Genomic DNA, 10,437 nt, shown 5'->3' with positions numbered 1-10,437 from the left:
CTAAACTCCATTTTTTCTTGTTCATCTCAACATACTTTCTTCATCGAAGTTGTTCCTTAACTTGTGAACTACAACATATCCAAATTTGAGGTCCCTCGGAGCAGTATAACTCCAGAAATCCAGGTATGATGAGTGACTGTTTATCATTTGTCTGTCAACCCGTCAGATTTGTTGTGAGCTTTGAAACTCTATTTTCTCTTGCTCAGATCAGCATGCTTTCTTCATTGAAGTTGTTCCTCAGCTTGTGAACTACAACATATCCAAATTTGAGATCCCTCGGAGCAGTACAAATCCAGAAATTCAGGTATGATGAGTGACTGTTCATCATTTTTCTGTCAACCTGTCAGACTTGTGGTGAGCTTCGAAACTCCATTTTCTCTTGTTCAGATCAAAATACTTTCTTCATCGAAGTTGTTCCTTATCATCTCTTTCATGACATATCAAAAATTCAGAATGAACTAACGGTTAAATATTTCCAGATCTTCGAAACATCACAGCAGTCTTTAAATTTGCGGGAATCCGACTGTTGTGTTTGGAGCCTCAACACTTTAATTTCCGTCGCTCAAACAGAAACGATTCCTTCTTGAAAGTTGTTCATCTGTTCAATAACTATAGGGTGTCCAAAATTCAGCTCCACTGGAGAAGAGCAAAGGTTGCAGAAATTTGATAGATGAAAGGAGGCGGAAGAGGAAGAGAGGGAAAGAGGTTGCTTGGGTTGGATTTCTAGTTAAACTTGGGATTTTGGCTTGTTGTTTGATTTATTATAATGTGTTTGGAAACATATACATAATTGCTTGTTTGGTTATGACAGGGATGTTGTGGGTGTAGAACAAAACAAATGTTTGTGTTGACCTGTGTTTTTGTACAAGTTCAAGGGCATCTTGGGTTTTGTGAACAAAATTTGTTTATTTGGAGCAAGGTTTTGTGTTGAAGCTTTGTAGGTGAAGCTTTGGTGTTGAAGCTTTCTAGGTGAAGCTTTGATGGTGAAGCTTTGTAGATGAAGCTTTGTAGATGAAGCTTTCTAGGTGAAGCTTTGATGGTGAAAGTATGTAGAGGGAGCTTTCTAGGTGAAGCTTTTTTAGGTGAAGCTGTGTAGGTGAAGCTTTTTTAAGTGAAGCTTTTCGGGTGAAGTTTTTTGGATGAAGCTTTGTGGGTGAAGCTTTTTAGGTGAAGCTTTGTGGGTGAAGCTTTTTTAGGTGAAGCTGTTTGGGTGAAGTTTTTTTAAGTGAAGCTTTTCGGGTGAAGTTTTTTGGGTGAAGCTTTGTGGGTGAAGCTTTTTAGGTGAAGCTTTGTGGGTGAAGCTGTTTGGGTGAAGCTTTTTGGAGGTGAAGTTTTTTTTTTTTTTTTTTTTTTTTGGGTGAAGCTTTTTTAGGTGAAGCTTTTTGGGTGAAACTTTTTGGATGAAGCTTTTTGGGTGAAGTTTTGGAGGTGAAGCTTTTCGGGTGAAGCTTTTTGGATGAAGCTGTTTTTTTTTTTTTTTTTTTTTTTTTTTTTTTGGCGCTTGACACGGTCTTCATTTGCTTGTTTTGTAGTGACTGTGGAAGACGGATTGCTTTCTGATTGAGAAGGGTTCCGGCATCGCTTTGCACCATCTTCATGTGGGTAATATAGGAACTTCCTTATGTTTTGATCATGCATGTAGTGATAGAATTTGTTTCTTCTTATTGTAGATGTCAGAGCCTGGAAGTTCTAGTGATGAGGGCTTTTCTAGCTTTAGCTCTAAGTCTGAGTCTGCAATGTCGGAGTCTTCAGGGTCTTTGTTAGAGTCCTGTACTAGAGAAACATTGGATGATCTTCCCAACCGTCAAACTTTAGCTATTGCTAGTTCTTCCTCCATGGCGTTGGGTGAGGGGGTTGTTTTTTATGCCATACCCATAGTTCGCTCTGAGTTCACAGCAGACCATCTAAAGAATAACTTGTTAAATAATGAGAAGCAGGTTGAGGCGCTAAGGCAGTCATGTAATATCCCTCGTAGTGTAGGGATACGTTTGGTACATGATGAAGAATGGCCTTCTGAGCCTCCCCAGGGTCATGTTATGTTCTACACCCAGATATTACTGACTTTAGGGGTGAGACTACCTTTACATCCGTGGTTGCAAAAGATGTTATCTTTGATCGGATATGCACCTGGGCAACTCAATCCTGGTTTCTGGGATACTTTGATTGGATTTTATATCATTTGGATGGAGTGTGGGTTGTGTGAGCCTTCCTTCCATCAGTGGCCTTACTGTTACAAGATGCGCCCAGCAAAATCATGCACTGGTTATGCCGAGTGTGCATGTCGGAGTGAGAGAGAGCGTATTGTGTATGGTAAGAAAAAGGCATACTACACATGGAAAAACCGTTGGTGCTTTCTGTATAATGATTGGGAGTATGATAAGGGTGTCACGCCTGAGCGACGTGTGCTTACTCACTTCCAGACTGTAGGTTGTAACGTATCAACCGTTCGTACTATTTGCTATTTGTTGTGGTCTTTTCTTGCTTCTAACACTTTGCTTCATGTAGTGACGCGGGGCACCATCCAACTGTTTGGGCAGGAGCTATCTGACATAGAGAAGGTGTTGAGGGTGCCCAAAGAGGATAGACACTTAAGCAAGCTACGACCCTTATTTCGTCGGTACGGTTTCCAACCCTTAGTTTCCGAGAGCCAGGGACGATCGAGTAAGTTGTATCCTTCATGTAAACTTAGCTCAATTCCTTACTTTATGTGGAAAGTTGTATTTCTTATTTTGATTTTCCTTATGCAGTGGAGAAGGTAAGCAAGAAAACAGGGACTAGCACCAATAAAAGGAAAGCACCAGTGTTAGTTCCTTCGGAAGACATCCTACCGCATAAGAAAATTCATAAGTTCCGAGGGGAACCATCCGTTAGACCTAAGTCCCACGATGGGGTCCTTAAGGGGCCTGCCTTTAGGAAGACTGGAGTCGAGGCCGTTGAAAATGCTGCTGCCGTAGTTGCAGGAGAAGGGAGCCGACTGTTGCCTCCTCCTCTTACTATGGAGCACACTGTCCAGGAAAGTGATCCTGGTTCCCGCCATGAGGGGAAAGGCAAGGAAAGAGCTGGCAGTGTCCCATGGAAGGACTTGAGGGTTGCCACGCGGCCAAAGGATTTTGGGGATATCAACAATTGCTTGGCAGGGCGTCGATTCGCCTTCGATAAGCTCGGAGAGCCCTTAGCTAAGGATGAATCGGATTGCGACCGGATGTTGAAGCTGTCTTCATATGTGAGTGTTACTTTGTCATTTCCTTACTTTTTCCTCTTTATTATCATTATTTAGGTAGTGATGATCGTCTTGCCATGCAGGTCATGGCCAAGTATCACGACAGACTGCAAGAGGTTGAGCGGTACAAGGCAAAACTGAAGGAGAATAAGCAGCTTGTGGACGAGGCCCGAAGGAATAAGGGACTTTTGACTCAGGCTCTCCAACTGAAGGACGAAACCATGGAGAGCTTGAAAAGGTGAAATGGTGAGAACCTAAGGCTTAAGAAATTGTTTGAGGCAACTAAAAAACAGTTGGAGGTGGCTACCTTGGAGGTATCCAAGGTTAGGGGAGAATTGGATGGTGCCTTAGTTGAGATTTCTGAACTGGAGAAGAGCATTCCAACTGAAAGGGAGGCTGCTGTGCAAGAATACTTAAGTTCTTCGACCTTTCACCTTGCTATTAAACCCTACTGTGCTCAAGAAGCTCGCTTTGAAAAAAGGAAATGGATGGCCGTCCTTGATCGTTATGATGATGGGAGCATTCTTCGAAAATACCACGAAGATATAGATGAGCATCATCGAAAGGGCGAGACATTTGTCCTTGCTGTTGATCCTAGCAGCGAAGATGAGTCTGATAATGAAGGTAGTGCTGATGCACAGACTCAGCATGGTGAAGAGGATCTTGGGGATGCAGATGATGATGGTAGGACGCGGAGTGATACTGCCAGGGGTTCGGCTTCAGATGAGAATGAATAGCAGTGTCTTTACTATCTGCATGTATTCTGGATGTAGTAGTCTGATGTGTGTATAACATGTGCCCATGTTATAAGCTTGAGAGTTTTGGATTTTAGGTGTTTATGAGTGTTTGCACTATTATTAATGCATGTTTGGCTATGTATGAATAGATCTATTGTTTGGATATAAGCCCTTGTTTGGTTGTTCCTTTCTTTGTATAGTCTTGTCGACACATACTTAGATTTTGTTTCGTGTTGGATATATCTGCTTTGAGGTTTCAACACTTGAGTGTTCCATTGCTAGGAATGTAAAAGAGTGAGGGCTGAGTTGGCTAAATTACCTCTTTATTGAATTCATTGCCAAATGGCCTTCATTACATAGGATGCCGAACGGCTATAGCTCAACACTTGTACATCGTGAGTCTATTTGTAGTAGTACTTCAAGTGATCAGCGTTCCATGGATGGCCAAGGGTCTTGCCATCGGAGCTTCTAAGTGTGTAAGAGCCAGGGCAACTGATGCCAATGACTTCATACGGTCCATCCCAGTTTGGACTAAGTGTGCCTTCACTCGGGACTCTGTCGCAGAGTAATCTTTTCTTTAAGACCCAGTCTCCTATTTTGAAAGAACGAGGCTTGACCCTAGAGTCATAATAGTTGGAGATGCGCTGCTTGTAGGCGACATTCCTCAAGTGAGCTTGGTTTCTGTGTTCCTCGACTAAATCCAAGTTGAGGGTGAGTTGTTTGTCATTTTCACTTTGAATGTAGTTCTGGACTCGGAATGTTGCTTGCTCGAGCTCAACAGGGACAACCGCCTCTGTGCCAAAGGCAAGTGAGAATGGAGTTTCTCCTGTTGAAGTCCGATATGAAGTGCGATATGACCAAAGAACTTGGGGTACAAATTCTGGCCAACAGCCTTTAGCTTTGTCCAAGCTGGTTTTCAAAGTGCGCTTGATTATTTTGTTGATGGCCTCAACTTGTCCATTAGACTGGGGATGAGCTGGAGAGGCAAAGCATAAGTTGATGTTGAACTTAGAGCAGAACAACCTGAACTTCTTGTTGTCAAACTGTCGCCCATTGTCAGTGACTATCGCATTGGGAATGCCGAATCTACAAAGGATGTTCTTCCACACGAAGTCTTCTATCTTTGCCTCAGTAATGGTTGCCAAGGGTTCTACTTCGGCCCACTTTGTGAAGTAGTCCACTGCAACGACTGCGTAACAGACTTTGCCCTTCCCTGCCGGCATTGGGCCGATCAAATCAAGTCCCCACTGGGCGAAGGGCCAAGGGCTGATCATAGGAGTAAGAGGCTCTGGAGGGGAATGAGGAATAGTCGCATATCGTTGACATTTGTCACATGAGCGGGATACTTTGATGGCATCCTGGTGGAGTGTTGGCCAGTAATATCCTTGGCGAAAAGTCTTGTGTGCTAGGGACCGAGATCCAGCATGATCTCCACAGACTCCCTCATGTATTTCCCGAAGGACGATTTCCACCTCGGCAGGCGTAAGACACCTTAAGTATGGCAGGCTAAAACCTCGCTTATAGAGTTGATCATTGATGATCAGGTAGCGGGTAGACTTGTATCGAATTTGCTTAGCCTGGACTTTATCATTTGGGAGGGTGCCATGAGCAAGGAAATTATAGATCGGGGTGATCCAACTATCCCCCTGTTGTACGTTGCATACTTCTGCGGCCATGGTGCTTGGTGTTGCCAACAGTTCGACATGAATTTTTCTTCCAATCTTGTCTTCCACAGCTGAGGCGAGGCGAGCCAGGGCGTCTGCATGACTGTTTGCCGCTCGAGGAACTTGGGTGATCTGGTAGTGGAAGTGTTTGAGCAAAAGTTGTGTTTGCGCAAGATATGCTGCCATGGAGCTGTCCTTAGCATCAAAGTTGTTGGTAACCTGGTTGACCACTAATTGGGAGTCACTGAAAATATCAATTTGTTTAACCCCGAGGTGTTTGGCCAAACGTAATCCTGCTAGAAGGGCTTCATACTCGGCCTCATTGTTTGATGCCTTGAATTTGAAACGAAGAGCATACTCCATTGCTACTTTGTCGGGCGTAGTCAAGACTAGTCCCGCTCCACAGCCCTGTTGGTTGGATGAGCCATCAACATACAGACTCCATGCTGGGGTTGTTGGTTCTATCTTCTGAGCTTCTGATGGTAATGAAGCTACTGCTTCAGGTGTAGAAGCAATGTCAACAGGATATGTGAAGTCGGCGATGAAATCTGCTACTGCTTGACCTTTTTCGGCTGGTTTTGGTTGGTAGGAGATGTCAAACTCACCCAATGCTATCGCCCATTTGATCATTCGTCCAGACGTGTCAGGACTCTGGAGTATCTGTCAAAGAGGGTGATTGGTAAGCACGATGATGGCGTGTGCTTGGAAATAAGGGCGAAGTTTCCGAGCAGACATGACCAATGCTAGAGCTAATTTCTCAATGTTGGAGTATCGTGTCTCCGCATCTTGTAGGGCCTTGCTAGCGTAGTAGACGGGCCGTTCGACACCACTGTCCATTCGAATAAGAACAGAACTGACTGCTGAAACCGAAACCGATAGATAGATGATGAGAGTGTCACCAACTTCTGGTTTGGAGAGCAGAGGGGCTTTACTCATGTACTCTTTGAGGTTCCTGAATGCCTTGGCACATTCCTCCGTCCATGTAATGTACTTCTTATTTCCCTTGAGTGCTTTGAAGAAAGGAGCACATCTGTCTGTGGCCTTAGAGATGAATCTGGTTAAGGCTGCCACCTTGCCAGTAAGGCTTTGGATGTCTTTTGAAGTTATTGGCTCTTTCATGTCGAGGATTGCTTTGATCTTTTCAGGGTTAGCTTCAATGCCTCGTTGGCTAATCATGAAGCCTAAGAATTTGCCAGAGCCCACGCCGAAGGCACATTTGTTGGGGTTCAACCTCATTCGATACCTCTTTAGAATGGTGAAAGTTTCAGATAGGTTGGTGATGTGTTGGTCAGCATGTTTGCTTTTGACTAGCATATCATCAACGTAAACTTCCATGTTCTTCCCAATTTGTTCGGCGAACATTGAATTGACCAGTCTCTGATAAGTTGCTCCTGCATTCTTTAGGCCGAAAGGCATGACTTTATAGCAATATAGTCCCCTGTCAGTAGTGAAGGCCGTGTGTTCTTGGTCTGAGGGGTTCATGAGGATTTGGTTGTATCCTGAATAAGCGTCCATAAAGCTCAAGAGCTCACACCCTGCCGTAGAGTCTATAAGCCTGTCAATAAGAGGAAGAGGGAAACTATCTTTCGGACACCCTTTGTTTAGGTCGGTGTAGTCAACACACATCCTCCACAAGACATTTTGAAGCGAAAGACTTTCTTTGGTCGGATTTTTCCTAACAAGGACCACATTTGCTACCCATGTCGGGTAATTGACTTCGCGGACAAAGCCTATGCCTTTGAGTTTTTCAACTTCTGCTTTCATTGCCTCGTATCGTTCAGCGTCATAAGATCTTCGCTTCTGTCTCACCGGCTTGATCTTGGGGTCAATACTCAAACGATGACAGATGACATCGGGAGAGATGCCTGGCATGTCCTCGTATGACCAGGCGAAGACTTCAGTGTTCTCTTTCAAAAAAGATATCAATGCTAACCGAAAGGGTGGTGACAATGTGGTGCCAATCTTCACCATGCGATCTGGATAATCTCTTGAGATAGGTACCTTCTCCAACTCTTCAGCAGGTTGGGCTTGCTGGGTGAAAGAGTCATCTCGAGGATCATCGGGTTGATTGTTGCTATCAGGAAGATCCAAGTTCGCTGCATCTAGGCTGGTCTTTGTGACTTGGTCATGTACAGACAGGGTTTCCTTGGGTCCGGGCAAGTGTTGTTGCTTAACTGAAGTGTTGTAACATGATCGTGCAGTAAGCTGATCTCCTCTGATGTAGCCGTTGCCATGGGGGGTTGGAAATTTCATCAACAGCATATGCGTGGATACCATAGCCTTGAGATCATTGATGCCTGTGCGCCCAAAGATGACATTGTATGCCGTTGGGCAGTCAACCACTAGGAAGTTAGTGGTAATGGTAGCCGTGTAAGGGCCTGTACCAATAGTAAAGGGTAAATGTATGCTCCCTAAGGGTTGCACGATATCACCGGAGAAGCTTATCAGAGGAGAAATCGAGCGATCGAGCAAGTGTTCAGCTACACTGAGTGCCCTGAAAGCTTCGGCAAACATGATATTGACCGAAGCCCCTGTGTCTACGAGGATTCGTCGAACATCAAAGTTGGCTATGTGAGCCTCCACGATCAATGGGTCGTTATGAGGGTAGATGATGCCTCTTTCTTCCTCAGGGTAGAAACATATCGGATCCCAGTTAGGCTTTTGATACTTCCCTCCCCTGATGTCTTCCACGTGAAACACTTGGTGACCAGGCCTCAGAATTCGTTCACTGTTTTTCATGGCCCTATTGGAAGATTCAGATATGGGTGTGCCGCCGCTTATGGAATATATGACATTCACCTGGCGTTGGTTACGGTTATCCCTTTGAGGGTGAAGGAGGAATTGATTAATTTTTCCTTCTCGTGCCAAAGCTTCAATACGATCACGGAGGATGATACATTTCTCGCTATCGTGGTCGTTATGCTCATGGTAGCAACAAAACATGCCCGCGTTATTCGGGGGCGTGTAATCTGGGTGCCTCGGCTTTGGCTTTGGTATCATGTGTGCTATGCTGGGGTAAATGGCCGCGCATGTGGCATTCAAGGGCATGTATGTCTCATACCTTGGGGTAGGGGGTGTCTTGACGCGGGTTTGACCCACTGCATTGACTGCCTGGGGGCGAGCGTTATTGTGGCGATACCCTTGGTTATCGGGATAGTGTCCCTTACTCTTTTTACTGAAAGGAGAGTGGTGAGGATGGAAATCCTTCCTCTTGCCTTGAAATTGATATGTCTGTTGATTCGGCGAAGCATTATGCAAGGCATGGGAAGGTGCCACTGCTGTTTGGAAAGTCGAGGTCTTCTCATTTAGGTGAGTCTGGCTTTCACCTCCCACTTGTTGATAAAGGATGGTTGTAGGGGGTTTCTCCTGATATGTCTTTGCCTCGGCGGAGGCATGGTTATAAGCCTGCGCCATCACCTCAGAGTAAGTCTTCCAAGTATTGGCATTGATCATGTATTTAAAGAAACAATCACGTAGGCCTGCCGTGAAGGCTTTGAGGGCAGTCTTGTCGTCTGCCTCGGCACACCGGGAGTATTCATGGCTGAAGCGGCCAGCATACATACGTAATGACTCGTCTGGCTTCTGGCGGATAGTGTACAGGTCATCTGCAGAGTGCAAGCGATCGGTTTGGAAAATGTGTTGGGAAACAAATAGTTTCCTCAATTCCTCAAATGAGTCTACCGTCTCAGGTGTAAGACGACAATACCAATTTAGAGCTCCGCCAGAGAGGGTGGAGGGGAAGAGAAGACATCGCTCTTCGTCGGTGTGCATCCGGTATGCCATGGTGGACTCAAAGAGGTTAAGGTGCTCAATCGGGTCCTCTTTTCCAGTATAAAGTTGCAAGCCAAGCTTCTGCTTTGTCTTTGCTTGAAGGGGGGTGTTGAGGATCCTTCTTGTAAGAGGGCCAGGCCTGGGTTGGTTCCAGTCAGGTATTTCAGCCTGACGTTCAACCTTCAACTTGTTTACTTCCTCAAGAAGTTGTAGGACAAGGGGGTCCTGAGCGGAGTTATGTGCCACTGGAGCTTTCTTTCGTAAATCTCCATCTCCTCTTGGAATTAGGAAGGTTTGATCAAGGGCATGTGATTTTTCCCTGGACTCGCTGTACTGGCTTCCAGGGTATGTCTGTCGGAACACCTCTGAGTCCCCTGTACCCTCATGTCTCTCTAGGACTTGTTGCACCTTCCCCAAGTTGGTGGCCGGCTCGGGCCGTGGCAGGGGACCGAGTCTCTCAGAAATCCTTGGGTCATTGATCTTTGAGCTTATATGGATGGAATTCTCTCGACGTTGCTTCAGGAAATCCCGACAATCGCGAAAGACGGCTTTCGATCCTTCTGCCCCTTCAGCAAAGAGGTGTCTCCCTCCGCTTCTCATGGTTCGGGTCGAAGCAACTGGGTTAAGAGAAGCCTCATGTTGATTATCAAATCGAGGGGTAATTTGTTCCCTATCAGGGATATCTATGTCGAATGCATGTGACCCTCCATGTTGGAGGGCACCCAGTTGATGGTTGACTTCCACGGGGGCAACAAGCTCGCGTGTCTGAGCTTGCCTAGCTTCGTGAAGTGTCTCGAAGAGCTTCTCATATTGCTCCTGGAGGACCTCATTCCTCATTGCTATCTTGTTGTTCTGAGCTTCCAACTCATCGACTTTAGCTTGAAGAAGAACTCGTTTTCCTTCCTTCTTTCGTTGTTTCGCACTATGTGCAAGGGGGGTGTCATTCTGTGTGCTGTGGCTTCCTTCGCTTCCCATGCTGGAGAGGGATGCCTGATCAAAAGAAAGTGTACGAATGATAGAAACCAGCTTGACACAGCTGAAGAGA

The 10,437-nt window shown here is 45.5% G+C and overlaps 1 long non-coding RNA gene across 1 annotated transcript; it reads left to right on the top strand.

Moving 5' to 3' along the window:
* On the top strand, positions 1 to 265 carry LOC139196622 (uncharacterized). Its single transcript, XR_011581714.1, has 2 exons — positions 1 to 123; positions 207 to 265. It is a non-coding gene; the product is annotated as an uncharacterized lncRNA (long non-coding RNA).
* The last annotated feature ends 10,172 nt before the right edge of the window (positions 266 to 10,437 follow it).

Source organism: Malus domestica, chromosome 05, assembly GCF_042453785.1.
Source record: "Malus domestica chromosome 05, GDT2T_hap1".
Lineage (NCBI taxonomy): Eukaryota > Viridiplantae > Streptophyta > Magnoliopsida > Rosales > Rosaceae > Malus > Malus domestica.
The sequence above is the reverse complement of the archived record's forward strand: the minus strand, read 5'-3'. Positions and strand labels throughout refer to the sequence as shown.